The following is a 26,901-nucleotide window of genomic DNA, read 5'->3' on the forward strand; positions in this document are numbered from 1 at the left end:
CTTACTTTCACCTATGAGTGGGGTCAGCATCAGCACGAGGATAATGCCGTGAGGCTGTTGAGTATGATGTACTTCTATCTCTTACACAGACATGGATTCTGAAGTAGCTGGAATTTTAACCCATTCAAGTTTTACAAGGGTTTTCAGCAGACAAGTTTAGTTTATTATGCAGAGAAAAAAGACTTAGAGCTGAACATACCAAGGAAGATTTCTGTAAGAGATTAGAAAAGTAGCAGTTCAAGCCCATGTGAACAGTAAATCCACTCAAGGAACATCATGTGAATAGATCATCCACACACCAGAGGAACTGTCTGGGAAACCATACAATATACAAACAGGCCATTAATATACTTTCAGAAATGTATATGCAAGCTATATTAATTGCAAGCACGTTGGTGTAATTCTTTATCTTTGGGTTTTATTTTCACAACAAATGCTTCATTTCTTTTATACAAAAGAAAATCAATCCTAACAACAATTTGGTAGCAACCCTACAATAACAAACTAGTGTACAAATGCAATTGGAGCAAAGAAAAGAGAGATCCATTTTGCAACAGGGGGCAAAGGAAATCACAAAGAGAATCAGGAAACCTCAGTTCTATTCCCAACTCTTCCACCAACTTTCTGTTTAACATAAAATCATAGAATATTAGGGTTGGAAGAGACCTCAGGAGGTCATCTAGTCCAATCCCCTGCTCAAAGCAGGACCAACACCAACTAAATCATACCAGCCAGAGCTTTGTCAAGCTGGGCCTTAAAAACCTTTAAAGATGGAGATTCCACCACCTCCCTAGGTAACCTATTCCAGTGTTTCATCTTCCTCCTAGTGAAGTAGTGTTTCCTAATATCCAACCTAGAGCTCCCCCACTGCAACTTGAGACCATTGCTTCTTGTTCTGTCATCTACCACCACTGAGAACAGCTTAGCTCCATCCTCTTTGGAACCCCTCTTCAGGTAGTTGAAGGCTGCTATCAAATCCCTCCTCACTCTTCTCTTCTGCAGACTAAATAACCCCAGTTCCCTCAGCTTCTCTTCATAAGTCATGTGCCCCAGCCCCCTAATCATTTTTGTTGCCCTCTGCTGGACTCTGTCGACATCCCTTCTGTAGTGGAGGGACCAAAACTGGATGCAATACTCCAGGTGAGGCCTCACCAGCACCGAATAGAGGGGAATCACTTCCCTCGATCTGCTGGAAATGGGCCTACCAGTGCCATTGGCCTTCTTGGCAACAAGGGCACACTGCTGACTCATATCCAGCTTCTTGTCCACTGTAATTCCAAAGTTCTTCTCTGCAGAACTGCTGCTTAGCCAGTCGTCCCCAGCCTGTAGCGGTGCATGTTTTTCTTCCTTCTTAAGTGCAGGACTCTGCACTTGTCCTTGCTGAACTTCATCAGATTTCTTTCGGCCCAATCCTCCAATTTGTCTAGGTCTCTCTGGACCCTTCCCCTACCCTCAAGCATATCTACCTCTCCCCCCAGCTTAATGTCACTTGCAACCTTGCTGAGGGTGCAATTAAATCCCATCATCTAGACCATTAATAAAAATGTTGAGCAAAATCGACCCCTGGGGCACTCTGCTTGATACTGGCTGCTAACTAAACATCGAGCCATTGATCACTACCCATTGAGCCTGACAATCTAACCAGTTTTCTATCCACCTTATAGTCCATTCATTCAAGCCATACTTTTTAACTTGCTGGCAAGAATACTGTGGGAGACTGCATCAAAAGCTTTGCTAAAGTCAAGATATATCACATTCACTGCTTTCCCCTCATCCACAGAGCCAGTGACCTTGGAAAAGTTATTTAAGCTCTTGCAACCTTAGTTTCTACATCTGTAGAACAGGGGATATCATCACTTACCCCCAACTACAGGGTCATTGTGAGGTTTGCCACATTAATGCCTGTGATGTGCTTTGAGATCTTCAAATGAAAGGCAATTAACTGTGAAGTAATTAGTGTTTCATTTTTACATGGAATGTATAGCACAAGCCCAACCCTGTATGGTGCTGAGAGCCCTCCATTCCCAGTAAAGTCAATGGGGGGTTGAGGATGCTCATTGCCTCCGAGGATTAGGCCCTAAAAGCACAGTGCTTCTCTAAAGTGGCCAACAAGTGTTTAGTGCTTTTATATATTCATACCAGAGGGGCTATACAATGTACTTAATACATCAGAGAGCAAATGAAGGAAAGAGACATATGTGAATGAACAAGTTTGCAAAAACTCCAGCTCCACTTCTGATCTGGTATTCATGGCTCCTATCATATTCTCTCAGCAGAAGAAAATCAGGTGCTGATATTGCAAAGGATGCCGCAATACATGCCGAGTTATACAAATCCAAAATATGGTGCTAATGTGGAAATCGGCAAGTGATTTTAATCCAGATAAAAAAGTGGATTCTTCGGGTATGAACACACTGTAGCTGGGACCCTGCCTCCCAGCCCAGCTTGACAGACATGCGCTAGCTATACTCGAATTAGCACACTAAAAATAGCAGTGTGGACAGCTGCACAGGCTTGCCACCTGAACATGGAGCCAGTGGGATGGGCAGACTTGTACTCAGGCAGCTAGCCCCCGCCATAACATCCACATTAACTAGTTTGCTAACAATAGCAGAGTGTGTGCCTGTCTGCCTCGACTGGGAGGCTCATCCCCAGCTGTAGCATAGATGTTCTCTTAAAGTCCCTCTTAGCTACAGGATAGTCAATGAATTCTCAGTTCTAATGAAACTATGGCTCTGAACTTAAACACGATACCTTTCAGAACCCCCATAGGCACACATAAAGCTACCACTGAAGTCAATAAAAGAGGTTAGCTTGAGTAAGAATTGCCTAAGCACTTCTGGACAGGGCCTTGTGTAATCAATATGCTACAATGATGATTGCAAAACATAGGTGATTTTACCAACACTTCTTGCATCCTTTTTACTGCAAAATTCATTTCAAAATGCCAGGTTTTCAGCACTTTCCAGTAAAGAAAGAAGAAACATGAAGAGCATACATCTACATGCTCACTGTTGACCTGGAATTCTGATTTTTGACACATCCCCACCCTTCTGGATCCTGGTTAACTTGATTTTTAGACCCACCAATTGGAAAAGGTCCATGACCAAACACAAAGCATTTTCATAACAGCCACTGACCAATCCATTTATTCATTGTGGTCAGGCATAGATCTAAACATGTCTGAACTTAAAGGAGTTTGGCTGTGGATCCAAACTTTGCGGCTCAGGTTCATGTCTACTTTCCAGGAAAGTAAAACCACAACAACTGGAAGAAAGGAAAAAAAAACAAAAAAACCAACCCTCGTTCCTAGAATATTAAATACATTAACACAGGCTTTTATTGTGTAGTTTCCAGTTTCTTATCCATAATTGGCCAACGCAGAAAAGGAAACTAACAATGATCAAAGAGGTCCAGAAAATGCAGACCTATGCTAGGATGCAAAAGGGTCTGATTTCATAAGACAATGAGATCATACCAGACAACAAGAGAATGAAGTGGAACCCCAGCATCCGCCTGATTATCTTACCTGAGGGAGCTAATGAGGAGGCTGCGCCTTCGGCTGCTGACTCCGAGTCACCTCTGCAAGCTTTCATCAGGAATGAAGATTCAAAAATTAGCAAAAGGCTGCCTTTGAAGACAAGCTCTCACAGACAGTCCCAGCAGCTTGAGACTCTTTCCTTAAGAAACAGTATTCTCGATCAACAGACAAGATAGAGTTTCACGGCTCACAAGATCTATAGCCAGACAAAGTTCCCTTGCTGGCTAAGATGATAGGCAGCTTTTTGTTAACTCTAAAACACAGCTTGGGGAATGTTCACTCCCTTGGCAGTGTAGCACCCAGAGAATTATGGGCAGATATGGACATTTCCTGTTCAATTCTCCTATTTAAATACTCCGTTGCTATTTATCTGAAGGCAAGAAAGTCACAGTGACAGAGCTGATGTGGTTTTCCTCAGGAGAAGATTGACAGGGACTGATTTCAGACAATATGAGCTACGGTGACTAGTGCTCTCTAGCCCATTCACAATCTGTGATTGGAAATAACCTTTATTTTCCTTTTGTTTGCTCCAGTTCAGTAAATGAAGATCCAGGCAGTTTTGATACAATATATAAAATGAGCTTAATGTATGTATTTCAGAAGAAAATGAATCATATTAACTATAGTCAAAATACAGGAGTGAATTTGAGTCGAGAGGGAGTTTAAATTGGTGGAAGATACTACTTTGGGTCAGGTTTTCTGAAATTAAAGGATTCTAGTGCCTTTATCCTTTCACTGAACAGGATAGCACAGAATTCCATGTGGTCAGGGCGGCGGCAGGAAAAGACTTTCTTTTTTGGTTTGTTTGAGTCTATCCTAGCACAACCCCTAAGTATTTTGGTGTCCGGGCAAGCCCAGGAGGAACCATTCTCAGACTAAAACCTGTTGGAAAGGATAATACAGTGTGGTCCCGAGAGTTATTTGTGCACTGGGAGAACATTATATATATATATTTACATATATATATATATATTTTTACATATTTACATTAATAACATTTAAAATTAAATTAAAGAGGCATCATTCACATCTCCTACTTCTGGCTCCTTCAGATTTGAGCAGTGATCATCTGAGAGCTACATCCTGCTCTCCGTTAACATGTCACTGCTCCTGAGGTAATTCCAGCTCCGATCCCTTCATGATCTCCTGGAAGGCACCCTATTCAGGCCTCAGGCCTCTAGCCATCACCTTTCTTGGGGTCCAATCCTGCATTCCTCTTCCTCCAGATCAGGAATTTAAAGCTGCTATTTCCTCCTGCAACACTGTGATCACCTTAGCAAGTCTGATTTCAGTTTAGTATCTGCCATCATGTTTGCTCCCAGGGACAACAACAAGGTAAGTCAGTGACCAGCCAGCCTTCATAAAGCAAAAATATTTATTCAGAACATCAGCCTTACTGGAAAAAACATCTTGAAAACAATGAACAGCTTACATGCATCCTGTTTTACCAGATGTCACCCACTTTCCACATGGTTCCTTGTGAGTTTCAAAGTCCTTCAAACCCCTTCGGCAGGATCTCAGCCCTCTTGGCCACACTGTCATTTCAGTTCTTGGATCAGGTGAGAAAGACCCCTTACCAGGTTTATCACTTTATACAATTCTCAGTTCTTTGTTTGCTGGGCTTCTTGAACCTGGGCAAACCCAAGATATGGGATTTCCCCTGGGGGTGGTACTTCTGGGAACAGTTTCCATGTCTAAGGATTTGCATTAATTACCGTCACCCAGTGATTCATGGATAGGTTTTAGTGGTGGCTGTGTTAGTCTGTATCAGCAAAAAAAAGAGGAGTCCTTATGATTTCCTCCCAAACACTGCATGGCATGCCTTATTTCAAGAAAGAAAATAAACCCTTCACACCCAGCAGGTAACCATGCAAGAGGAGAGGAGAAACTGAGTCATAAAAAAGTTTCCCAGTTCTGCACAAAGTTGGGCATCTCTCTGGAAGTCAATGGGAGTTGCACATACAGATTCTGGTCTCTCAGACTATAAAACCTGCATAATAATCAGAGCATTTCCTCTCCCATCCAATCACACTGGATAACACCAAAATGGACAAAGACAACCAGCAGCAAAGGCAATTTAAGAGGCATAAAGTTGACTGGAATGAGACTATGCGTTGACATAAAAACTCTATGGGCAAAGTTTCCATTGACTTCAGGGGGACCAGTATTTCCACCTGTATGGCCTGGATAGGCTCTGCATGGACAATCAGTACAAGAAAAGGAGAACCCACTTTCCAGATTGAGGGAGATTGGTGGATTCAGATTTCACAATGATCTTTTGGGGCCTAATCCAAAGCCCACTGTAGTCAGTGGGAGTCTGTTGACATCATTGTATCAGGCCCATCAAGAACGAACTCTAATTCTATATAAATAAAGGAGTGAGTCATTGAAGAGAGATATGAAAGATGTTGGCCTCAAACCTACACTCTGGAGGACTGGATTTGTGAGCTTCAGCAACTTTGTTAAACCAGGCTGTTGTGCCCTCCCACCCCTGCCAGCTCCTATTTTTATTAAATGCATGAGACACAGTAGCTAGATTGAAGAGGGGTAAAGGAACAAAGAACACAGTGAATAAATCAGTCTCCCCACCACTAGACATTTTCAGACAGCCCTGGCAGGGACATGTGTGGTTTTACAGATGCCATAGCCATAAACTTGCCTCTCTCAGATTACGCAGCTGAAGTCAACCACAACTATATCGAAGTGAAAATTTCATGAAAGGATCAAATGAAAAAGGAAATCTCTGCAGTCCTTCAAATGAACTACTTTCTTGATGTCCGCTTTCCAAACAATCCAGAGACAAGAATGATGGAGAGCCATCAAGGGAACTGCTGTAACCAAAGATGCACAGAGCACTCTGCAGAAAATCCTGCACTCTCAAGCACCAGCAAGTTAGGATTTCCTGACTGAATGCTAAAAGTTGTGCGCCCCAGCTTCCAGCAGCTCGAAATCCTAACTCTCAGCTCTGAGCGGCCACACTGTATGCCTTTTTAAAGCTGTGAAATATGGTTTGCCCATTTCAATCTCTTATGAGTAACATAAAACAGGGGTAACTATAGTATGTGCTAGCCTGATTACAGCTGTAAGTAGGCAAATGGTTAGAAGACTGATCAAGGCAGTTTTACCTCCCTTTTCATATACCAAATTCAAAGAATTCTGGTTTGTATTACCTCAGAAAGATGGGTGGCATTTCCAAAAGAGAGTCTTAAACCAGCTCCAAGATTTCTTCTTAACTATTTTTATGAAAGGTTAAGTACTAAAACTTATAATGCACTGGACCAGTGTTTCCCAAACTTGGGACACCGCATGTGTAGGGAAAGCCCCTGGCGGGCCAGGCGGTTTGTTTACCTGCCCTGTCCACAGGTTCCGCTGATCGCGGCTCCCACTGGCCCCAGTTTGCTGCTCCAGGCCAATAGGAGCTGCTGGAAGTGGGCCAGGACATCCCTCAACCAGCACCGCTTCCAGCAGCTCCCATTGGCCTGGAGCCACGATCAGCGGAACCTGTGGACGGGGCAGGTAAACAAACTGGCCCGGCCCACCAGGGGCTTTCCATACAGCGCTTGAGACTAGTAAAGTTTAGCTTTAAGTGAAAGCACTCATGTTGTCCTGTTTGTGCCAGCCATCTATCAGTCAGATGGCCACGTCTCCCCTGATTTATTTCCTGACACCTCCTCGCACAGAGTAAAGTTACCAAGAGCTTTGGGTTGAAAGAACCCCGGGTAACAGGAGGTAATAGGATGGAATAGGACTTTGTGTCCAGCTCCTGCTCATTGACTTGGGGACTAAAGATTTTTGTTCCTAAGAAGAAAAAAAAATTAAAAAAATAAAATGGTACCATTAGAAAAATATTTTTACATCAATGAACAACTAAAATGACAGGGTATAAGGAAAAAATTGAAAATATCCCTGTATCTTCCTGATGTGCAGAGACATTGCTGCTGCTATGTCCTTGCGGGAATGCACTAGTGTTTGCCAACTTTGCTGGCTGGTGCAGAAATAGGGGCAAGGCCATTAACTCTGCCACAACCATGTTGGAAGGACTAGAACTTTCCAGAAGCGTGACTGTAGCTGACACCACCACATGTGCTTCTTGTGCCCTGTTCCTCAAAGCACCTGTGCAGGGGTAGGCCATGCTCCTGGCCACCTAGAAGACACATGTACAAGGCCAGGTCTGGCCTAAAATTAGCTTCTTCAGACCCTGAGGCCAACAGAAATGGCTCCAGGAACTTCTCCAAATTTTAGTGGAAACAGTGTTGTTGCTTTTTCAAACAAATCAATGTTCCTTTGAGGTATCTGCAGACTGGACTAAAGCACAGGGACCTGGCAGTGAAAAAGACTCCAAACTAAAGTGAAAAATTCACTTATATTCAATAGCTAAATATAAACAAAGTAAATCAGAATCAGTAGGGAAAAACAAACTCAATTTTTACCCTTCTTTCCTCTAGACACTTCCTACTGGCTGTGTTAACCCTTTAAGTGCACTTCTCTTTCTGGAGAGAAATTAGTGATACTGAAATTAGCCCCCAGTGGCCAGATCTTAACAAGAACTCAGGAGCTCCCATTAAGAACAACGGAGAATCCCCTGTTCACATCCCCAACTGAAAACAAGGGAGTCCTGAATGCAGAGCAGTTTGGAAATCTCACTGTCTTTATTTAGTGTTTAAATGAGAGCTGAGCTCTTTACACAACTGGGGTCAGATCTTTATGCCAGCAGAGTCTCACTGATTTTAATGGGATACTGTGCTGGCCTGAGGGTCTGCACTGGCACATCGACTTGCAGGATTGCAACCAAAGCACCAACATCCATATATTTAAGCACCTAAATAATGGCTTGATTCTCAGAGATTCTAAGCAATTGCTTCTCTGACTGAAGCTAGCTGGAGCTGCAGATGATCAGCACCTTTGAAAATAAGACTACTTAAATATGATTTAGGTGCCTAATTTCAGGCACTCACTGACGTTTGAAAATTTTAGCTTTGGTAACTTACAGAAATCACACCACAATTTAAAATCTTCCAGGAACAAACCAGATCTCTAAATCAAATAGCAGCATGCAGGGTCTCCTGGATTATTTAACGAGTCTAAATTTAATTACATTGAAGGTGATTTACAGAGAAATGCTTAAAAAGCCAATGAGATAGAAAAATGGATGAGGTAACATCTTTTATGGGCCCAACTTCTGTGGGTGGAAGGGACCAGTTTTTGAGCCACACAGTTTTCCCTCAATAAACAGGCCAATAAACTGATGCTGAAATAAATAGCACCCTAAAAAGTGTTAATAAGAGCAAGTTACCAGGAGATGGCACGCTCACCAATGAATCTAGCCTTCACTTTAAGAAACAATTGAGATCCATGCTGTGTGAGACTCCAGATTGCTCACCTTCCTCAAGGCAACTCCTCCAGATAGTGAATAATGCACCGATCATTCTAATTTAAAAAAACAGGCCTGGATCCTACATTATGTGGGAGTTTAAGATCTTGTTACTGATTAACTTGCCAGCCAACATCATGAGGGAGAAGCTGCAGAGATTATTAACCCCCTCTAGGGGAATTTTAAAAGGGGTAGCTTCTAACCAGAAAACACAAGAAAAACATTAAATATTAGCATCTGGGGGAGTGACTTGCAGGGTCCTACAATGGCTTCTGCAGCAGACACAGCAAAATCCCTGGGATTATTTAGTGCATGACATTACAGAAAGGTTTGGGCAGAGGACAGAATTACATAAAAACAGACAGAGATCTTCCAGCTTTAGATGGCGTAATTATTACAATATATTATACTGCTGTGTAAAAGGTTTGGGGTGACTTGTTCCACACTAGGTAGAAGTTGAGAGTTCACCACCTCTGGCCAACAGACTATGTGAGAAATAACCATTTTTAGCAATTGGGCTCATGACACAGGATGATTGGCCTGATCCTGGGAGCTCTGTGCAAGCATTAGGCACTCCCTGCACTAGAAAACTTATGTGAAAAGCAAAAGCAGCCAGATCTTGTTTTATGATGCACTTGTGACTGTGCATAACTGAGTCCACTTTTTGTCCAAGTGGAAAGGAGGCTCTGGCAGCCTGTCCAATAGATAATTTACAACACAGCTGGCACTGTGTTATTCCCTCTGTCTCACTATTTCTTGATGCTTTAGTAGTTTGCTGACCCTTAAAGAGTTGGCCTAATGTCAAATGCTGTAAAACCAAAGAAATTCACATTGGATGGCCAACACAATAGCTGGCAATAAACTGCTCCAAGCAGGAACCATGGCTACCTCTCTCTTCATACAGCACCTAAGACCATGGGGTAATGGCTGGGGCCTTTGGGTGCTACTGTAATGTGAATATTACATCATTCTGATTAAAAAGAGGAAGACACTACCATAATGAAGATAATGGCAAAGAGAAGGCATTACCATTCCTGGGTATATGCAGAGATCTGCACAATTCCTGTTACAGCTAATGATTTGAATGCTCAAAGCAAAGCAGCACATGGATTTAAAAATGTGCTTTCTAACCCTTAAAATAGGTTAATTCTCTATAATGGTTCTTTGCCAGTTCCTAGTAAGAAACTGAAGGCCTGACTCTTTGTTGCCCTGCACTTTATGGGGTCATTTTCACTTGTGAGGATTGAGTCTAAAATGTTGCTCTTCTGATTTGGGTAGTATTTTACACCCACTTTGAGTGACTAGACAAGCTGCAAAGCAATGGAGAATCAAGTCTAGATGCTTCACATAGGCTTCTGTTCAGACACTGTTAGCAGATAGTCTAATTTGGATTAAGATGGACTCGGTTTAGGGTTTGGGTTTTTTTTATATTCACTTTTTAGTGAAGTTTTGCCAGTTTTCTGACTACTGTAATTACCAGTTCCCCTCGTAACACATTCCTTCCTATGAATTATCAACACACATCTTTCTGCTAAGAATCCACAGATGAATCCTGCAGTTCTGACTTGTGCTGAATTCCCATTGTTTCCAATAGGTGTTTTGCACAGTTGAGGATTGGACCATACACTGAAGCTCATTTGAAGACTTCAATGGTATTAGTCTTTGGTAGGGTGCAGTCCTCAGCAGGGAAAAAGCCCAAATACAGCAAGGTTCTTAGAAAGTTCATCTTGGAAGAACCGTATTAGCACTATCCTCCTTGCCCCTCCATCCCACACTGTTTTAAAATGTATTTAATAAACAAGTTCACCGTCTAGAGGGGGAAAGTTACTTACTGCTGGTTGATCACATCCCAATGCAGTGAGATCTGTGAAAACAAAATTAAGTGTCAATGCTATTTTGCCCAATATTGTGTTTGAAATTAAAAGCTTCTACAAACTATGAATTACAGCTGCATGAGTTAATATCAATTTCACTGTTAAAATTGATCACTTCCATTATACACTCTTGAGATGCGACTGTTTTTGCTTGCTTTCAATTTTTCATGCAATATTCAGTTTGGAAAGTAAAATCTGCCCTCAGTGTCAAATGCTCCCTTCTGAAGCCTTCTACAGCCTGAAGCTTCCCAGCTGCAGTCATGTCTCACAGCTGCAGATGAACTGTTGGAATGCACTGAGTTTGAAATACTTGGTGTGACTCCATTTTCAATGTCTGTTGTTACCTCTTGCTTTCACTTCCCTAATCCTGGTCCAAGTTGATTATGCACCTTGTAAATAGTGTTTTCTGCCAATACAGCTATGTGCTTTGTCTCAGAAAGGTTACGAAGCTCCTGCAATTTCGTCAAGAGAAGAAGGTCACAGCAGGTGCAAAATATCTTCACCAATTAATTGTGAACACTTTTAATTGAGTTAAAAAATTTCTCATCCATTACCAGCTATGGAAGGGTATAAATAAGGTCAGTGAATGAATATAGTATAATAATAATTAATCAGGGCAGAATGTCCTGTAGTGAGAGCATGGGATTGAGATTTAGGACTCATGGATTCTACTTCCAGTCTACCACCAACTTGCTCTGACATTTTAAGTTTAAGTAACTTGAGCTCTCACACTACTCATTTCCTAATACTAGAATCTTTACTATTAAACAAGTGAGATCAGTAAAACAGATTCCCAGGGGATGGTGTTTGGGAATGCACATTTTACAGTTTTTGTGGCAATACATAAAATATCCACCTACATTTCTCCTCACAAACATACAAGAGTCTCTCTCTCTCTCTCTCTCTCTCTCAGAACTTATGATTGAAAGCAGAGAAAGGACACTACCTTAGACTGGCAGTTAACCCAAAGCAGTTCCACAGAACTGCTATTGGGGAGATCATTCTCCTAGAACCCTCTATGTATGACTTAAGAATAAGAAGAGAGGCAGACTGATGCCTCAGTGGCACGTCCCTTCCTTGACCACAGCATGGCGCCCAGTAGGAACTCCACTGCAAAATATTCCATCAAAAGTACTTATATGTCCCCTGCAGTGAGCTGAGTACCTCACAAACATTAATCTCCCAACACCCCTTGGAGCTAGGGACGTTTAGAGATAGCGAACTGAAAGAAATTAAGTGACTTGCGTAAGGTCACACAGGAAATCTGTGGCAGAGACAGGAATGGATTCCCAGACTCAGTTGAATGCCTTCAGTACAAGATCATCCTTCATCCACAAGCTGTGTTAACTTTCAGCAGACACTCACCTCCCATTGAAATGTTCCCTCATGGATGGAACCATGGGCTGCTGTAAACGAAAGAAACCCTGAAAGCACAACTCCATTGGAGTCACGTTTCCAGGGCACTGTAGACAGCAACGACCCCACAGCTGGCAGGGAAGAACAATGCTCGGACATGATAGTGGTGGCCTCCTTTGAACTGAGGGTTAGGGATGTATTTGCAGAGCCTGGTGCATGCCCAGTCCCCCAACAGAGAAACTCCTTCTGCAGCTTTTCTACCTTCTTACAAGTTCTAACACATTACGGGAGGCCTAGCCCTAATCTAATCATCAGACTGATCCTCTCAAACATGTTTCTCTTCACACAAGTGAATTTTCAGGCAGGCAGGCGGGCAATTTCTTTGGAGAAGCCCATTCTAACATCTCAGACTGACATACTTCAGCTACCTGGACACTGCTCCCTCTGGAGTTAATGAAAGCTGTGCTCACGTATCCAAAGGCAGAACTGGCTTTGCAACAAATTACAGGACAGCACAGAAACTCTGGAAGCATGGAGTAAAGTCATGGAATGTTGTTAGGCTGGAACCAAATGCTTCAACTGATCTGATTAATAAGCCTCATATAAAACACAGAGAAGGCAGCTTGGCGCCTTGCCAATTCTTTTACAGTAATTATTACTGAAGAGCAACTGTCTGATTACTCACTGTCCTGATTGACAGGCTCAAGAGAAATAACATGAACTAATGAAAAAACAACTGATTCATGTGAGCAACTCAGTTTCACTCTGGAATTCTATTGGTAAGCACATGTAGTGTAGCTCAGAGGCTATCACGCTTGTCCTGTAAGTCAGAGAAGGTGAATCTGAGCCTGCTGCTGGTGTGCTCCAACTGCTGCTAGTTATTATTAAGTACGAACATTTCACTGTTAGCTTGTCCTTACCCCCATTTAGTTGTAACCTCTTCGTGTTTTATCATATACTAAGATTATAAGCTCTATGGGGCCGGGATCCTCTTGTTATTACATATGTGGACAGTGCCTAGCACAATGGGGCCTTGGTCCCCCATTGGGCCCTTTAGGCACTACTGTAATACAAATAATGAAAACTTGTTATCATAACATAGGTGAAGTACGTTGAACCCCTCCAAAGGTGTCCGAGGTATTCACAATGGATGCGATTGGACATTACACTGGGTTTTAGCAAGAAGAAAAACACACATTGAACTTGCATGGATAGGAGGAAACAAAGGACGATGATATGCTCCCAACAGAAAGATGCACCTTTTCTTTATGGGAAGAAAACAAGTCACCATAACATGTACAATGTCCACAGCACCAGCAACATTTTTTCCACTAAAGAGAGCTGTCCTTGTGGTCATCCTGTTCACCCTCCCTTGTCTTAGGGCACAGGGTCTATGTGAGGGGAAAGTGAGCTGAATACAAGCATTTTAATAAAAGCCCATTGTGAAATATTTCCATACACTGAGAAATAACCCCACAAAAGTATACCTCCTTTCTAGGCAAATGCCTTCCACAGAGGAAGAGTGCATTATTGCAGAGTTAACATGTAGCTCTGAAGTAATTACTTGCTTCCTCTGGAATCAGTTAAACAAATGTGTCCTTGGCTCCCTCAGCACATTTTATGGGCACCATCCTTAGGACAGTTAGGGTCCTACTCTGTATGTGGCTCAAACTCACAGCTGAGTCCATATTGCTCTGAGCAACACTAAGTCCATGCACACATATGGGTGTAGGAGTGGGGGAGATGGTATTTTTTTAAAATTAATTTTAGGGGCAAATCCTTTTTCCAGACACCAGCCCAAACACCTGGGCCTTAACAGTTCACAGAGCAAGAACGAAACATCTCTGTAGCCACTACTCCAGCCTGAAGACTGGATACATGCACCTCATTCCTGAGGTGCTATGGTCAGCCTCAGCAACAGCCCCTTGGGAGCTGGGTTCTGCAGTCCGTGCACAAGCTCCTGAAATCCTTCCTGTCCCTCTTCCTCAACAGGGATTCTACAGCAGACAGGGCTTCCTGCACTCGTGGAGGAGAGGGCTTGAAATGCAATGTCTATTTGTAGTATAATATTCAGCCACTAGATGTCTGTGTGCTGGACAAAGTTCCAAAGTGTGGTGGTTGGTAAACAAAGCAGGAACTCAAGCTTTGTGAAAGCCTGTTTGGGTCTCTAGTTTTAGCTGCTTTCTTTAATAAACACCTCCTGTATAAGCTCTGTAATTCTATAGATCACAACAGGGTTTAGCCCCATAAATAGCTCATTCTACAACTGCATAGCAATTAAATATAACACTAGTTTTGCCATGATATTTTGAACATACAGTGTCGGCTACATGCTTATGTTGCAAACAGTGCTTTATAATTTGTTAATTTAACACATGGTTAATAAAGTCCTCCCCCCTACATGTTGGTTTTGTTGTTTAACCATAAAGCTCACTTCTCTTTCAAGCAGACAGACTGTTTTTCTACTGGATTCATCAAAACCACACTATGCATTTGACATCAGCAAGAACAGCAACAGGCAAACTTATTGGTTTCACTGGCTTCCAATATGTATCTCATTCTCACAATCAAGAGCAATGCCAAAACAACCAATGATGAGCCCTATCACTTGTTTTTACAGTTACCTTCAGATTGCAGGGCAGGGCTGAGAGGAAAGAAGCACTAGAGTAAGGGAAGTTTAACACAAGTCAAAAGGGCACATTTCTCAAATACCCCAGAAAGGAAATGAATAAGCATAAGTTACCATGGTAACCTCTTATGTTCTTAGCCAGTTAGTTGATCCCACATGAACAAAGTTTTCCCCAACACCAAAAATGTCCATGCATTTTGAAATATTAGAGAAGGGGGTGAAACAGAGAAAGTAGGTGTTTTTAAATAAAGACAATTTCTTCTTTTTGATTAAAAAGTAAGACCTGAAGAAGCTGGGAAAGATCCTGTGTGTGCTCAGATTTCTCTTAACAGTGGGATCACATCCAGGTAGTTCCAGTGGGGTTGAGTTACACACACACACACACACACACACACACACTTTTAAAATACAGTGGGGAAGAGGAAACACGATCCCACAGCAAATCTACCTAGCGATTTGAATGCCCCCTTCCTGGGAGAAATACAATAGCATGCCTGTTGCATTGGGTCTGACATTTTAAACTCTTTGCTTTCCAAGTCCCCACTGCACAAGATTCGTGGGCTGGGCTAGGACTTGGTCTGTGAATATTTTCTGACCACTTCAGAACCGGCTTTAGCCACCAGATACTTGTCAGTTTTAGTAATAGAAGTGTTCTACCCCATCCCACCCCCAGTAGTCATTGTTTACAGAGTGCCAGAACTGAACATGGCACTTTAAAGAACAAGGCAAGATTCCAGCCCTGAAGAATTTACTGTCTGTCTCAAAGCCTCCATTCCCCCCACCCGCTCCCAGGTCTGTCAGTCTAGTAGCAAAGGGATAAAAGAGACTGGGGAAGCTTTAGGAAGTCAGCTCCACTGCTGCAGGGACTCCACTCCACAGCCAGTCCTGCATCCATTCCCCTTTCCCTAGGTCTACCAAGCACCCACTAGACCCACCCCTCCGCAAAGAAAAAAAAATCAAGTACAGAGAGAGTTAAACTCACACTGGCATGAAATCATTGTTCTACAATACTGCATACACAACACTCATCTCTGCCCACTTCCAAACCTCTGCCTGCCAGAAGTTGGAACTGGATCACACTATATTATTGATCACTAGATAATTGCCCTGTTCTGTACAGTCCCTCTAAAGCACTTAGCACCAGCCACTGTCAGAAGGCAGGATACTGGACTAGATGGACCATTGGTCTGACCCAGCGTGGCCATTCTTAAGCTATGTAAAGCTGCGCCAGCAGCAGGAGTGTGTCAAAGAGAAAGAACTGTCTGAGCTCTGCCACCTCGATACCAAACAACAAACCCATTAGTAATCAGTTTACACCTCACAGCCTCCCCAAATACAAGAGCAGCAGCCCCCACCTACCCTGCAGTATCCTCCCCTGAGCCCAGGCACTCATGCTGCAGCAGGAGGATGTTCTTTCACAGCAGTATGACTTCTAGAGAGCAGCTCTCAGTGCAGTGCTCTGAGCCAGCAAGACCCTCGCTACTCCCGCCCGGACTTGCCATTCACACTCCAGCCTGCTGCACCACACGCCTCCCTCCTCTCCACTCAACTCGCTCCTCCCCTGCCCTAGCTAGCAGCTGCTAGCTAGAAGCTGGGTCCAGAGGTCATCCCAGAGGAGTGTAAATCCTAGTCTGGGAAGCAGCTGCAGATACCTGCAGGGAGAGAACAGGAAAGGTGGGAGGGTGTGTGTGTGACTTACCCATGGGTAAGAGGCAAGGGAGCTACTTGAGAAATAAAACATTGCAACCAACTCAAAGACATTTTATAGTCAATTTATAAGCCATAGGAAGGGGAGATTGGGGGGGAAAGAAGTGGGAGGAAGATATCCAGCCAGCTAAATCCACCAGGCCAGCACTCTCCCCTTAAACTATCTTGTCTCTGGCTCCAAACCAGAGACTCCCTAACTGTGGTATATGGAAAACCAGTGAGCCGCAGACCACCTGCAGAGCTGCCTGGCCGAGTGGTGCTAGCTTCTCTTCCTTTCCAGCTATCACGCTGTATTAAAGACAGCTACCCACACATTTAATCTTTCCTAACATTCAATAACTCTTGTTGACATTCTTCACCTGGACACAGTGTAACTGTAGCCGTGTGGGTCCCAGGCTATTAGAGAGACAAGGTGGGTGGGGTAATATCTTTTATTGGACCAACTTTTGTTGGTGAAAGAGATCAACTTTCAATTCACACTCAGCTCTTCTTTAGGTCTCTGTGTAAGTTTGACAGTAGTCTCTCTCACCAATAGAAGTTGTCCAATATAAAACACGTTACCTCACCCACCTGGTCTCTCTAGTATTTCATATGAAAAGTTTTCGCACTGCAAAAAACAATTGTGTGGAAACCAAAGTTTTCCCATGGACAGTATCAATTCAGACAAAAAAGTTGGTTCTCTCACAGAAAATTTCCAACCCAAAATGTTATTTCTTTTACACTTAAAATGTCATGTTGTTTGGATGTTTTGGTTTAAAAAAAAAAAAAAAAAAAAGAAAGAAACTTTTACCAGTAAGTCAAAATGTTGGTTTAAAACAAAAATCTGAGGGAGAGGGGGATTAACTGAAGAACCAAACAAAATGACATTTTAAGTCAAATTAAACAACTGATAGTTTCAAATCCGTTTAAAGCTTCCCACAGGAAACCCAAATTTTGCAACTGAAAAATTTCAAACATGTAGATTTTTCAGCTGTAATTTTTCATGGGAAAACTTTTGGGTTTTTGACCAGCTCTAATACTAATGCAATTGCTGTGGTTGTTACAGGGCTGTTTTCTCATACTTTTGGATAAGGGAGGTTGGTTTATGGGACACTCCATTAATTAATAAATAAATACATACATACATACATACCTACTGCTAATTTAGCACTTTTTATCTTTCGATCTCAAAGTCCTTTTCCAAGGTCATTATCATTATCCCTTTTTTAATTGATGGGAAAACTGAGGCACAGCAATGTAATCATTCGCCCAACATCACCAAGCAGGCCAGTGGCTGAACCAGAAATTGGACCCACATCTCCTGAGCCCCAGATCAGAGCCCTATCCACTAGGTTATACTACCACAAAAGGCCCATGGTATGAAAATGTTTCAGACCCCCTGCTCCAAAGTAAAAATCCTAGTCAAAGTACCATGCAAGGTCAGCAAAATTGTTATCTGACTTCTGCTGTAAATTCTTCTTGGCCACGACTGAAGTGCCAGATTCAGAGCAGAGATACATTGGGGTAACTTCAGTAAAGCTGATGCCTTTATTCTGGATTTACAGCAGATCAGAATGTGGTCCTGTGCTGTTATGCACAGCACTGAATGCCACTTGCACTCAGCTAACAACTTGCCCATGATCACTGCCCAAGAGACATGTCTGATCTTTAGAAATTCACACCGATGTAGGGAGAATTAAGGCTAAAGAGAACCCTTCACTTTTGAACTTAACCCACATTTCCAGAACATACAAAACATTTCCTCCCAGCCAGGCCCATCCCTCCTGCAGACTCTGCCTCCCAGCACTTCCCTTGGGGGACAGTTGTATTCCTTTCGCTTTAGTCCTTGTTCTCTATCCAGCCAAGGCACCGGAGCCCAGCTCAGCAGACAGTGAACTAGAAGTAAAAGGCATTTGCACCTGCTCTTCTCCCTCCACTCACTATTACATTTAGATCCCCTCCGAGCACAAAGCCTTGATCCAAGGATTCTCCTTTATCTATTCTGGATTATCAGAAGTAGGCACTTCACTGATAAGGAAACAAATGTGGCCGTGTGGACTGAACACAGGACCAGCAGCTATGGACTGATTAATTCCAATTCTGCCTCTGTCATTAGCTTATTGTGTTGTGTTGTGGATGGGTCTTAAGATCCGCCTCTGTTTTTTCATTTGAAAAATGAAAGGTAATGCCATGTACGTGTTCTATTCATGGAATACATGGAAAGTTAGAAAAAAAAGAAACATGTATACTCTTTCTGAAAGGTTGCAGCACACTACAACTTTATTCCTTAGAACCCAGAAATCATAGAATATCAGGGTTGGAAGGGACCTCAGGAGGTCATCTAGTCCAACCCCCTGCTCAAAGCAGGATCAGTCCCCAGACAGATTTCTGCTCCAGATCCCTAAATGGCCCCCTCAAGAATAGAATTCACAACCCTGGGTTTAGCAGGCCAATGCTCAAACTACTGAGCGATCCCCGCCCCCCAAACACACACACACACACCTCCTTACCTCAGAAGCACAGTTCTACCCACCGTGCTCCAGACTGGCTCTTGCAGACTGACTGATGAAGACCCAGCCCACAAGCTTCCTTACAGAGCCCCTGGTCCAACTTGCAGGCGAGATTAACCCCTTACAACTTAAAGTGAGTGCTTGTAATTTCAGCACAGTTTGTAACACATCACATATTGCCTACCCGTCACACAAGGGAGTTGAGAAAATGAGCATTAGTACAGTGCTTGGAAGATGTAAAACATATGAAGTGTGAAGTAATTCAGCAAAGATAGCAGGAGGAGCAAATTCAGTTTTATTACTGCACAAGGTAAGTCATGTCTGATGATTCTATGTGCTAAGCATTTTTGCTCTTCCAAAGTGCTCTTTCCCACTCATACAGTACATTCCATTTACCTCAGTATTGGCCAGGCTGGGGAACCCTGTTCAACAATACGGTGGTCACTGAAACAAACACCTGTTTCAAATTATATTGAGAGGTGAAAATGAGTTGAAACTCGCAGCAAGTGAAGCAAGAAGCACTTATGTATCGAACAGCACAGCTGAGTATTCATTTATTGTGCAGAGCTTCGAAGAGCAAGCTTTAAGAAAAATGAATGTTCAACAGGGAAATGGGTACAAAAGAATAAATGCAAAATAGCTCTAAACTATGGAAGAAATCCAGGGGAGACCATCTAAAAAAGTTTTAGTGCTGGCATAGCCACTTTGTTTGTAGTCACATTATTCCATTGCTTGAAATCCCTGTGCTTACTCTCTCAACCTTCTCAGCATTAAAATTAACTCTCCATCTTTTAATTCCTACTTCAAGGATTGATTACACAACTCACCCTTTTCTCTAGAATCCTGCTGCCATGCTGCAGTTCTCTAACCACAGGAGTTCTTTTCTCCTCACCTCCATGAGTGTATAAAAAAGCCGTACTTTTGATCATAGCTGTGTGTTCACTCTGTGTATTGTGTCTCAGGAAGCAGAGGACAGGCTATACAGCAGAAGCTCCAGGTTAGAGCTGGCTTCCTGTACAAATGGGCCTGAGTCAAAATGCTAATGATCTGAAAAAAGACAGACACAACACTAGAAGTTTCAGAATGCCCTTGACAAGTAGTGTCAGAGGAAAGGGAAGCTCAGAAATCTTGGTGGCAGTGACCAAAGCAAAGCTGGGATTTCAGCATCTGTCTGTGTAACAATTCTATAATGGTATGTAACCTTCTACATCTCCCTAGTCTTTAGTCTTCCTTTCGTTTGCACATTCCCTCTCTAATCTATATCCTGGTTTAGATTTCCCATCATATTTCTTTCTGCTCTCTGGCATGGGGTGCCAGCAGGGATTTTCTCACCTTCTCATTGAGCCCTTGTGATGAGAAGCAATGGGAGTTCTGCAGCAAGGAAGGGGAACACTAGAGACAGGTGCCAAAGCCGTTAACTCTCTTTCCCTGAGACAATGGGAGATGGGAGCACTGGCTAGGGGGGCATCAGGGTTTAGCTCAGTCTTGTTCAATGCTCTACCATGGTTTTCAAACTGCGGGCTGGGCCTCGGGCTGAAGCCAAAGTCCGGTTCACCCCTGCCCATGGTCATGTAGTCATTTTTGTTGGCAGAAGGGGGTTGTGGTCTCCCAATGCGGCTCTGGCCTCCTGGCTCCCCAGATGGACCTATCTGGGGGAGGGGAGGTCCTGTTGTCTGTACCTGCAAGGCCTGTCTTGGACTGTGTTCCTGTCATTCCCAATAAACCTTCTGCTTTACTGGCTGGCTGAGAGTCATGGTGAATCGCAGGATGCCGGGGGTGTAGGGCCCTGACTCCCCCACACTCCATGACACACATTATCTCTGCATGTTCTAGCAAACAGGTGCTGGAATACTACATTCCAGGAACAAGATTTATTCAAGTAATAGATATTAAAATTAGTTAGACAAGCTGTGCACCGGCATTTAAGTACTTTATTAGCTGCATTTATAGTAAAAATGTTCCTGTCTGCTTCTTGGAAAAAAAAAATCAAAGAGCAGCAGTTTAAAAGAGCACCTAAGGCCCATTTTCGAAAGTGACTAAGACACTTAGTAGCCAAAGGTCCATTGAAAGTTTCAGTTTCTGAAAATTTTACCCGAGTTTGCATGAATTGCTACCTGTGAACTCTGTGGAAATATAGAAATTGATCAGTTGTGGTGGGTGTTTTTAAAAGGAATTAAGAACCACCAATGAAAGGCATATCAAGACCCAATGGCTGGAAGCTGAAGCCAGATGAACTGAAATTAGAAACAGGGCACACATTTTTAACAGGAAAGGTGATTAAACACTGGAGCAAACTACTAAGGCAAGTGGAAGATTCTCCATCTCTCAAAGTCATCCAGAAAGGCATCGAATCTTGATTTGAACATATGCATTAACCAAACAGAAGTTCTGCTTTAGAGGGAAACAGAAAAGGCTGATCATATCTATCTATGAATTAAAAATCTCCTCTGAATAATTCAAACAACAAATTTCTGTTCCCCAAACTTAGTGCAGAGTTTTAATATTTCCTTATTGATTGTTATATATACTTGCTCCTTTTCAGAGTGCTCTTAGGTATCTCAATAGATTCATCTCTGAATGAGTCACGTGGAAATCAACATCCATCATCAACAGTCAATGTGATCATTACACTGTGATGAGACAGACGTGTGTTGTTGTCATTTACAATGTCTCTAATGGCACAAATAGCATGATAGAAAAATTGCATCCTGTTACCATAAAAACAGCTCTTCTCAATACAGAACACAGCAATCACTAACAACAAATCGCTGCTGTATATTAGTATCATCAAGGAACTCCACCGAGATTTGGATAGAAAACTGAAAGCAGTGCACTCTGGTACAGAAAAATGGAAGTGAAATGAGGGAATGATACAAAAGCACAAAGGAATATAATTCGTAACTGGCATTGCACAGTATTAGCAGTGAATAATTTTATAATTACACTTGAGATGACAAAATTTGCAGACTGTTGTGCTCTGGAAGTTCCAGAAATGCACTACAAAAATAAAAAGGGAGTTTTTGCAGATGTCACTGCAAAAATGTTGTGCCCAACTACGACATTTACGAGAAAGATCTGTATGAATCAGACTGCATTTTTGTAAAAAGCACAGGTGGTATGAGAACAGCCATACACTTAGAACAGCTCAAGCAAGACAGTAGGTTGTGCACTCATCAGGCAATATCTACACACCTTGGATATGCTGAGATACAGGGCATTCTCTGATCCTTCCACGTCTTCACTGCTCACCATGCTAGTACAGGGGGAGAGTTAACATATTTAACTGATTAACAATCCAGGTTGTGGGCCCCACTGTCCGAAGTCTGTCTGTAGCCTCCTCTTTGTCAAGGGTCAGAGCTGGCACAGCCACAGAAATGGCAGGACCAGCCCACATGTGTTGATTCAGCACTTCAGTTGGGTAGTCCCCAGGCAGGGATCTCGACTGGAATTTACCGCTGCTAAACAATGCATACGTAGGACCTGATTTTCAGAGTTGCTCAGCTCCCACGGCTCCCAGTCACTTCACCTGGAGCAGTAGGGGTGCTGGGTATCTGAAATGAGTCACTAAGCGTGAGATCCTCAAAGATATTTAGACATCTGCCTCCCATTGAAATCAATGTGAGGTAGGCCTCTAACCCCATTGAAGATCTGGGCCTTATTTTGTAAATCTCTCCCGCCAAGCCCTGACCTGTTGTTGCTCCTGTTTGACCCTCACTATTCTATCACAACCCCTGCAGTTTGTGTGTCTGGGTTATTTAAGCTGGACAGGATCACAGGAACAGTTTTACGCATCATGTGACATCTTGTTCTCTCTAAAAGTGGTTATTGTTTCCTAAGGGTACGAAGGCAGGTTGCTCTCAGCGAAAATGGCTACATCCCAAGATGGTGTATACTGTCTCTTTAATGTTGTAACCTGAAGCCAGGAAAGAGGATGGTAAGGAAGTTTGTAGCCCACTTGCCAAATTTTGTTCTGCTACTTGTGTGACATTTTATGACAATTATTTAATGTATTAAACTGAAAATGTAACCCCCTTTGGAGTTTGTCACCTCCTGCAATGCTGGACTGAGTCTCTAAGGGTACATTTGCACTGGAACAAAAGACCCACAGCACTAACCCATGGCTGGCCTGGGTTAGTGACTACAGTTTGAGCTGGTGTAAAAATTGCTATGTAAAAGTTCAGGCTCAGGCTGGAGCCCTGCCTCTGGGACTCTCACTTCACAGGATCCCAGGGCCTCAGCTCCAACCTGAGCCTGAATGTCTACACAGCAATTTTACAGCCCTACAACCTGAGCCCAGTGAGCCCGAGTTAGCTGATCCAGGCCAGCTGCAGGTGTTTAATTGCTATGTAGACGTACTCACAGGGACTTAACCTATGGACTACAACAAACAATGGCTCCAGGGCCTCCTGGCACCATTTCACAGCCTGCAAAGAGTCTGGGGAGGGACAGCCTGCCTGGGAGAGAGCCAGGGAGGGTCCTGGGGCTGGTGGTACAGTTGTGAAGTGTTAGGAGGTGAGGAACATGTTTTATTAATGTTTTATCATTTATTAGCTAACCATAACATTTTCCCTTCCCTAGAGCCTTGTTTCCTGTCTTCAGTAAAGTGTCCCTTTGTTACACTGTTGTTTTTGAGCGAGGCACTTCACTTGGTGGGATGTGTATTTTGTTTTTGCTGTACTGGTTCGTTAAGAGTAGCAGTACCAGTCATTTTTACAAGGGACAGCACCCCTGTGTCTCAGGCACAGAGAGGCGTTGCCTTGACTGGAGGTGCCAGATGTTGCAACAGAGAACCAGGAGCCAACCCAAGCAAGGAGGGGCGGGGAAAAGCCCCTCAGATTAGCAAGCACCAGGATGGAGGCTTGAGCCTCATCTCTGGGGAGGGGCTACAGATATTTACATATACGATCTATATGTAACACATCCTGCCCCAAGCAATGGCAAGGGGTAGGGCACAGAGCTGCACAAGACTTGGCAGCTCTAGCTAGGACAGGTGCTTGATAGTATTGGGGCAGGAAAGGGAAAGAAGGGATGGCTAGTGAGTGCAAGGGACCCCCTGGGGGGCATGTAGGAGTACTAGTACTCCTGAAAGAGCACGGTGCAGGTATCACATCCCTCACCTTGTACTGTTTCTGCTTCCACGTTCTCTCCTCCGGCCCGAAGTGACACTACCCATTGAGGCAGCTAGAGTGTAAAAAGTTTTCAACATTGCTCCGAGGCAGCAGGGAGCCGGGAAAGGTTGACCAATCAACAGAACAAAAAAAGCCAAGTGGTACAGTCATGTGGTGCCCTAGAACCACCCTCACTTCCAGCTGCTGCCACCGCCTCCTGGCTGGTTGTTCTCTGCCCTGCTCCAGCTGGGAGAACAGTGAATACACCAGGCTGGCTACTCACCAGGTACCACAACAGCTTCTACCAATGCAAAGGCTGGACTGCAGGCAAATGTCTGCAGCCACATGCACATCTCCACTGAGATGCAAGAGCGTGTGGCAGGGTGGTCAAATGCTCAATGTTGCATGAGATGCATGACTTGTGACAGCCTTGTAGGAAGAAGCACTTCAGTGAAGCAAGAGAGGGTAGATGTTGGGCTTACACCATTTTCTCTCATTCAAAGTACTTTGTTCAGTGCTAGAAAGTGACTGATTCTTTCCCATGCTGCTTGCTCTTCTCGATACCTTGCCAACCAGGCAAGAGAGCAAGTAGGCAAGGATGAGGGAGAAATGGGGAAAGGTAGGTCAATAGCTAGGGAGGAAGCAGAAGAACTGAGATTGCAGCTGGACAGGAAATGGTTTTCCCATCACACAAAAAATGTGTGTCTTGAATCATGGTGAAGTTGCAATCTCAAAAGTGTTCACATCACAGAGTCTGGAAAATACGTTTCATTTGAATTTCAAGCTTTTGCCTTTGTTTTTGTTTTGAAATTTTAGTTATACTAAGAGCTCATTTTGAACTGAAAAACAAAATGTATCATTTGGAAAGTGTCAACAGGACATTGACAATTTTGAAATTTTTCTTCAGTCTCCTGCCCCCCACCCCAAAATTGGGAGATTAATTCAAATTGACCCTTTCCCATCAATACTTTCCATTTCAACAAATTGGCATTTTCTGATAAAAAAAAGTTTCATGGGAAAATTCCTGGCTAGCTGTAATGAAGAGGCAGTTGTGAGGCAGATACTGGGAGAAGGGAAAGACAACAGGAGGCTAGGGGACAGAAGAGTGAAACAAGAGGCTGGTAAATGCAAGACTGGAAGGAGGAAGGGGTTCTATAAAGCAGTAAAGAACACCAGCAGCTTACTGCCAATCTTGCAGTGATCACACAAGCGCTGTGGAGTTGAGGTGGGATAGGAAAGTTAAAGGGATTCCTCCTAAAATTTTAAAAATTGGGTGAGGGTTGCTCTGCACTATTTTCTTAAAAAAACCCTCCTGGCATTTAAATTAATCCCTTGATTCTTCTGAGAATTTCTTACAGCTTGAACTATTGGCCTTGGCAATGCTGCTTGGTGGCACTGTTACGTATGGCTTCTACACTGAGTTCACAAGTAGAATGGGCAAAATTTTAAAAATTCAGGGGATGGCACTGCAAAGAGCTTCTAACTGAATTCCCCTCGGACAGAGTAAACATCAGTTATCTGGACTCTAGCTATATTGCTCACTTTGATTTGGAGCAGGAGAGAGGCCTGAAAGCCCATGCAAGGCTTTGAAAATGGAGAGGTGTTTTAAAATACCAACAGTCTGACTTTCTCTGGAAGGATTACATGTTTTCATACCCATATTGCCTCCTCTCAAGCACAAAGAGTTTCTAGATATAACAAACCAAAACGCTGGAAATTAAATGGAATAGACAGGAGGTGCTGATAGTGACCATTTCCTTAAAGGATCAGTCCTGTCATCAATGGGATTTGTATATATGAGGTTAAGTAACAAAGAACCATGCCTTTTAAGAACCTGTCATCAAAAATTGTGCCTAGTGTTTAGAAATAGTATCTTTCCTAAAAAAAAGGAATAAAAATTAGGCCAAAGGTTATTCCATATTTATACTTACTGCTTACCCTAGTTGATTAGAAGGTGTTTTAATGGTCATCATTGAGGCTTCAAAACAAAAGCTGTTTTTTGAGCAATTATTTGTACTTGTGAAGCAGATGTCAAATCCATTTAATTAAAAGCAATCATGAAAAGAATCAATTTACCATGAGAAACATACACAAGAAATATATACAATTTACCAAGGTTTTCAAGTGACCAGCGATTTTGAGTGCACAGTTTCAGACACCTTAGAAGAGCATGATCTTCAGCACTTTCTGAAAGTCAGGGACCTTTAATTGGCGAGATAAGTTGGGCACCTAGAAAATGAGGTCTGAATAAGGGTCTGGATCAGAGCAAGAAACTAAGAAAAAGGTTTGATACAATCACGTGTACCTTATCTTAAAGCAAGATGAACCAGTAATAAAAATAAAAGATAGGGGAAAGGGAGGAACTATTGATTACGAACTAATTCACGTTGTGACACAAAGAAGGAATGCAGCAAGGGTGGTACCCCAAATATTGATGAAACAAAATGAAAGTCAGCGGAGTCAATTAGACAAGAGTAGAAGCTGTAAGGACAGGAATTCAGGACTCACGCCACGCCACTGGATTAAGTATATCTCTGCATTTCAAAAATACAATGACAGGAAGTCTGTGTCTAATCTACATCACTCCAGATACTGTATCTGTATTAGACTGGGAGAGTACAAAGCTGTGTCCCTTCTACCACTACATTCCCCTTCTGTGCATGCAGCTCAGGAGACAAAAGTCAAAAGAAGTGGGGAACAGGTGAAAGAAGGAGGAAAGTGACAAATGTGTCAAGTGGTGAACTGGGGTTGAGAAATGGATAGTCCTTAATGAGCTTTATTGAAGTAGCCCTTAGAAAAGTGTGAAGTTCAGAAGTAACAAAAGAG

General features: G+C 43.0%; 1 protein-coding gene across 2 annotated transcripts in view; it reads right to left on the reverse strand.

Annotated features, from left to right (window-relative positions):
* Positions 1 to 16,247, reverse strand: part of FAM124B (family with sequence similarity 124 member B) — a 108,168-nt gene extending 91,921 nt beyond the window's left edge. For both annotated transcript variants that reach the window (XM_050964079.1, XM_050964077.1), the window contains exons 1-2: positions 16,131 to 16,247; positions 10,745 to 10,776 (exon numbers count right to left, since the gene is read on the reverse strand). The gene's annotated coding sequence lies outside the window, so the exon portion shown is untranslated. The remainder of the gene's footprint in view (positions 1 to 10,744; positions 10,777 to 16,130) is intronic.
* Between the last annotated feature and the right edge of the window lie 10,654 nt (positions 16,248 to 26,901).

Source organism: Gopherus flavomarginatus, chromosome 8 (genome assembly GCF_025201925.1).
Source record: "Gopherus flavomarginatus isolate rGopFla2 chromosome 8, rGopFla2.mat.asm, whole genome shotgun sequence".
NCBI classification, from domain to species: Eukaryota; Metazoa; Chordata; order Testudines; family Testudinidae; genus Gopherus; species Gopherus flavomarginatus.